Source organism: Phacochoerus africanus, chromosome 10 (assembly GCF_016906955.1).
Source record: "Phacochoerus africanus isolate WHEZ1 chromosome 10, ROS_Pafr_v1, whole genome shotgun sequence".
Lineage (NCBI taxonomy): Eukaryota > Metazoa > Chordata > Mammalia > Artiodactyla > Suidae > Phacochoerus > Phacochoerus africanus.
In genome coordinates, this window is record NC_062553.1 from 36,761,437 (window position 1) to 36,767,742 (window position 6,306).

General features: G+C 35.9%; 1 non-coding gene across 1 annotated transcript; it reads left to right on the forward strand.

Moving 5' to 3' along the window:
- Positions 1-2,820: 2,820 nt before the first annotated feature.
- On the forward strand, positions 2,821-2,927 carry LOC125110455 (U6 spliceosomal RNA). Its single transcript, XR_007130629.1, has one exon. It is a non-coding gene; the product is annotated as a U6 spliceosomal RNA (small nuclear RNA).
- Positions 2,928-6,306: the final 3,379 nt, after the last annotated feature.

Genomic DNA, 6,306 nt, shown 5'->3' on the forward strand with positions numbered 1-6,306 from the left:
AACAGTATGGAGATGAGGGAACCCTAGTAAACTGTTGATTGGTATTATGAAGTAGTGGAAAACAGTATGGAGATTCCTCAAAAATTACAAATGTGATCCAGCAATTCCACTGCTGGGTACACATTTGAAGACAATTAAAATACTACTTCAAAAAGAAAATGCACCCCAATGTTCACAGGAGCATTATTTACAATTTCCATGATATGGAAGCAATCTAAGTGTTCATCAGCATATGAATGGATAAAGAAAATGTGATATGTTTAAGGAAACATTACTCAGCCATTAAAAAGAATGAAATTTTGCCATTTATAACAACATGGATGGATCTGAAGGGCATCATCACTGAAATAAGTCAAACAGAGACAGGAAAATACTGTACCTTATTATCACTTACATGTAGAATCTAAAAAGTAAAACTAATATATGACTATAACAAAACAGAAACAGGCTCAGAGTTCAGAGAACAAACTAGTGGTTACCAGTGAGCAGAGAGAAGGAAGACGAGACAAGATGGAGGATTAAGAAGTATAAACTATTATGTGATACAAGGGTATATGTATAGCACAGTGACTATAGCCAATAATTTATTATAACTATAAATGGAGTAAAATCTTATTGAATCATTATGTTGTACACCTAAAACTACTATAATATTGTAAGATTGAAGTAAACAACTATACTTCAATTAAAAAATGAAGAGAGAGGAGTTCCTGTTGCAGCTCGGCGGTAACAAATCTGACTGGTGTCCCTGAGGACACAGGTTTGATCCCTGGCCTCAAACAATGGGTAGAGGATTTGGTATTGACATGAGCTGTGGGGTGGGCCGGCAGCTACAGCTTTGATTCAACTCCTGGCTGGGAAATTCCATGTGCCACGGGTGTGGCCCTGAAAGGACAAAAAATTAAAAAAAAAAAATGTTACAAGGGAACACACCTTAACATAATAAATGCCATTTACGACAAACCCACAGCAAATATAATACTCAGTGGAGAAAAGCTGAAAGCCTTACCAGTAAAATCTGGAAAGACAAAGATGCCCACTCTCAGCACTTTTATTCAACATAGAATTGAAAGTCCTAGCCACAACAATTAGACAAACAAGAGAAATAAAAGGTATCCAAATTGGAAGAGGTAAAATTGTCATTGTGTGCAGATGACATGATATTATATGTAGAAAACCCTAAGGACTCAACCCCAAAACTACTAGAACTAATGAACAAATTCAGCAAAGATACAACATTAACATTCAGAAATCAGTCATATTTCTGTATCCTAACAATGAAATATTAGAAAAGGAATACAAAAATACAATACCTTTTAAAATTTCACCCCAAAAAATTCAATACCTGGGAATAAACCTGACTGACCAAGGAGGTGAAAGACTTATACGCTAAGAACTATAAAATATTAATCAAGGAAATTAAAGAAGATTCAAAGAAAGGGAAAAATATTCTATGCTCTTGAGTTGGAAAAATTAATATTGTAAAAAAGGCCATACTAGCCAAAGCAATCTACATATTCAATGCAACCCCTATCAAGTTACCCATGATATTTTTCACAGAACTAGAACAAACAATCTAAAAATTTACACGGAACCACAAAAGACCCAGAATTGCTAAAGCAATCCTGAGAAACAAAAAACAAGCAGGAGGCATAACTCTCCCAGACTTTAGGCAATATTACAAAGCTACAGTAATCAAGACAGTACTGGTACCAAAACAGACATGCAGACCAATGGAACAAAATAGAGAACACAGAAATAAACCCAGATGCCTACAGTCAATTCATCTTTGACAAAGGAGGCAAGAAAATAAAATGGGAAAAAAATCTTCAACAAGTGGTGCTGGGAAAACTGGACAGCTGCATGTAAATCAATCAAACTGAAACACACCTTCACACCATGCATAAAATAAACTCAAAATGGTTTAAAGACTTAAACATAAGACAAGACACCATCAAACTCCTATAAGAGAACATAGGCAAAACATTCTCTGACATCAACCTTACAAATGTTTTCTCAGGTCAGTCTCCCAAGGCAATAGAAATAAAAGCAAGAATAAATCAATGGGACCTAATCAAAGTGACAAGCTTTTGCACAGAAAAGGACACCATAAAAAAAAAAAAAACAACAACAACAACAAAGAAAAACAAAAAGACAACTTACAGAATGGGAGAAAGGAATTTCAAACGATGCAACTGACAAGGGCTTAATCACTAAAATATACAAGCAACTTACACAATTCAAAAGCAAAAAGCCAACAACCCAACTGAAAAATGGGCAAAAGACCTGAATAGACATTTCTCCAAAGACATACAGATGGCCAACAAGCACATGTAAAAATGCTCGACATCACTGATTATTAGAAAAATGCAAATCAGTTACCATGAGGTACCACCTCACACCAGTCAGAATGGCCATCATTAACAAGTCAACAAATAACAAATGCTGGAGAGGGTGTAGGGAAAAGGGAACTCTCCTGCACTGCTGGTGGCAATGTAAATTGGTACAACCACCATGGAAAACAGTATGGAGGTACCTCAGAAAACTAAATATAGAACTACCATGTGACCCAGAAATCCCACTCTTCCTTGAAAAAGACACATGCACTTGCATGTTCATTGCAGCACTATTCACAATAGCCAAGACATGGAAACAACCTAAATGTCCATCAACAATTGAATGGATTAAGAAGATGTGGAATATATACACGATGGAATACTACTCAGCCATAAAAAAGAACAAAATAATGCCATTTGCAGCAACATGGACTGAACTAGAGACTCTTATACTAAGTGAGGTAAGGTCAGAAAGAGAAAGACAGTGCTTGCTTCGGCAGCACATATACTAAAATTGGAACGATACAGAGAAGATTAGCATGGCCCCTGTGCAAGGATGACATGCAAATTCGTGAAGAGAAAGACAAATACCATATGATATCACTTATATCTGGAATCTAGTATATGGTGCAAATGAACCCTTCCACAGAAAAGAAAATCATGGACTGGGAGAACAGATTTGCACTTGTGGTTGCTGAGGGGGAGGGAGTGGGATACTGGGAATTTGGGGTTAATAGATGCAAACTATTGCCTTTGGAATGGATAAGCAATGAGATCCTGCTGTATGGCCCTGGGAACTATATCTAGTCACTTATGATGGAGCATGATAATGTGAGAAAAAGAATGTATTACATATGTGTGACTGGGTCACCTTGCTGGACAGTAGAAAATTGACAGAACACTGTAAACCAGCTATGATGGAAAAAATAAAAATCGTTTAAAAAAATGAAGATAGAGAATGTAAGTGGAGAATAACAAAATACACTATTCATCACAGAAGAAAACGTGACAAAGGCATTAAAACATACTTTGGTGCAATATTAAATTGGCAAACCAGTCATGTATTTTGTGCTCCTCTGACTTTTGGGTTAAGCAAAAAAACTAAGCTAAAATTACATAAATAATATGATCCTAAATTTGTTGATTGTGTGTGTGTGTGTGTGTGTGTCTGTAAACTATAGAAGCAACAAACAGGTGTTTAGGCAGTTAGGTACACAAATGCGAATAAACATAATTAACAGTTTATAATGGATTTCTCTATGTGTTAGATGATAATATTTTTCTTCATACTTTTTCATAGTTTTAAAATATTCACTGTTAAGTCTTGTTTTGTTTTCTAATCAGAAAAATGTTCTAAAAAAAATAGCCCAGGATCTGAATTATCTTCTTCCTCCAAGTTCTTACAGATCAGTGAGGAATGAGAGCCAGGCAGAGGATGTGGCTAAGGTACCAGGACTGGGTAGTTTCCAAACTCCTTGACTAACATCACCTGACTCAAGTGTGCTCACTCCACACACTCAGCTCATCCTAGCACAAGAGGACCAGAACACTGATTTTCACTGTTCAGGGTCACTTATATGGACGTATTTACACACCAGTTCATATGTTTTACTCCTCAACTGCAAAATCAAGTTTCCATTCCTTTAGTATCTTTACAAAGCATCTCATCAAGCACTGGATATAGCTTTTGCAAATATAAGGACCTTAAAAAGGTGAACAGAAAATTATCTCTTGAATATAAAGTGCAGTTTTTCATCCCATTAGGTACTCTTTTCACAGAAAGTGTGAAATTAATTCTTGAAGACCAAAACTACTCCTAGGAGAAACAATATTTTTTTGAGTACTTGAGAAAAGGCTTGAGGCAAAATTATTAAGAATCATCAGTGTTGAAGTGTTTTTGCTTGCATGTATTTTAAAGCGGCAAATAAAAGTAAGGATATTTTCAGTGGAAGAAAATCACCACTTTAGTAATGTCAGGATTTCACATCAGCAAAATTTCAGATTGGTGAAACGGTGAATAGGAACAGAAAGAGTTGATACAATGGAGATACAGTTTGACGGAACTGTGTAATGAAGGTAGAAACTTTTATCTTTAAAAGGTAAACTTCAAGCAATCTCAGGTAAAAGACTGAAAACTCTGTGAACATTGTACCAGTTCTTACAAGCAGACTTGAAAATGCAGACAGAATAGAGAAAATAAGCACATTACAAGGTAAGTAGCCTAGCGGTTACAGACACAGAAGCTGAAGTGTGATGGCCAGAGTGGAAATCTCACCTCCACTATCGCTAGCCGTCTCACTCTCAAAAAGTTACTGAGATTATCCTACTGCAAAATGAGGATAATAATAATATTTACCCCACATGGCTCTTGTGAGAATAAAATAAAACCATAAATACTAGCTGATTTAGATTATGAGGTGGAAAACATAGGTTTATTTCTGTGGAATCCATTTTATGTGTTTTACAACATCATAAAAAGCTGAATTCCTATTTAAAATTTAAATATCAGTTTGAATTGGAGTCATGAATGATGGGCTCTAGTTGAGCTTCTCTGACCTCAAGGTGAACTGTGAGCACACCATATTTTTTTCTAAGCCCTGGTGATGTCATGAGAGAGTATTGTGGGTAAGTTTTACGTTCTCTTGCTGCTTTCAAATTCCTATGATCTATATAGCTGGGAGAAAAAAGTGTTTTAATACTGCTGCTTACAAAATATTTTCACAATAGGAACTGAGATAGTGGAGCGTTTCAACATATTTATGTAACAGCTAAATTAAACAAAGAGCGAGTACAATTTCCCAGTGGGAGAACTTTATAGAAGTAAAAACTGATCAAAACAGTTTTCAGAATGTGTGCATACTAAAGTTTCAGTGAACAGAACAAAATCCCTGAAAAACCAATCCTGGCATTGGAAAGAGGAAAAATTAAACTTTTTTCTCTTTTCTCTGCATGTATATTCCTTCATTATCTCATAGTAAAATGGAAGGTATACTGATAACAGATAAAATCAATTCCACTGACACATTATATTTTTCAACCTCATAATTTAACTAGTATTTATTAACTTCTGATGTGATATAACAGTTAGAAGCTGGTAGGGTTTTGAAGATTTTTTTAAAATTTCAGGTCTTCCCTCTAAAAACTTATTCATATATGTTTACTTATATATACATATATATACATGTATTATATATATATAGCAGAGTAAGAGATATGTATTATATATAAAGATATATACAATACATATTTTTATATACCATGGAATAAGATGTATATACACACAGTTAACAATGAAAGGTAGAATGTATTTAAACACAAAATAAATGGCTTATATCCAGGACAGTAAATTCAAATGATAATCAGGTCCAAGGCAAGTGAGTAAGAGCAATGGGCAAGGGAGATACTGAGCCACACTGAAGCATGTCTTTTCAGTTTGGTAATGGAGGCGGAGGGTCCCCAGATTTTCTTTTCTTTTTTTTTTTTTTTGGTCTTTTTGCTATTTCTTGGGCCGCTCCCGTGGCATATGGAGATTCCCAGGCTAGGGGTCTAATCAGAGCTGTAGCCACCAGCCTATGCCAGAGCCACAGCAACGCGGGATCCGAGCCGTGTCTGCAACCTACACCAAAGCTCACGGCAACGCCGGATCCTTAACCCACTGAGCAAGGGCAGGGACCGAACCCGCAACCTCATGGTTCCTAGTCGGATTCATTAACCACTGCGCCACGACGGGAACTCCCAGATTTTCTAACCTTCTAAACAGAAACAAGAATTTAGGTGTTTACGTAAAATAGCTATTTGTTTCTACTACTGGAAACTAATTTAAAAATTTTTAAACACTGTGTAAATCAAACAGACACATCTCTAAGGCCTAATCATCCTGTGAACTGCCACTTTACAATCTTTGGATTATTAAATGCCATAGAAAAACATTTGTTAGCACTTTATGATTCCCCAGATATTTAACCCGCTG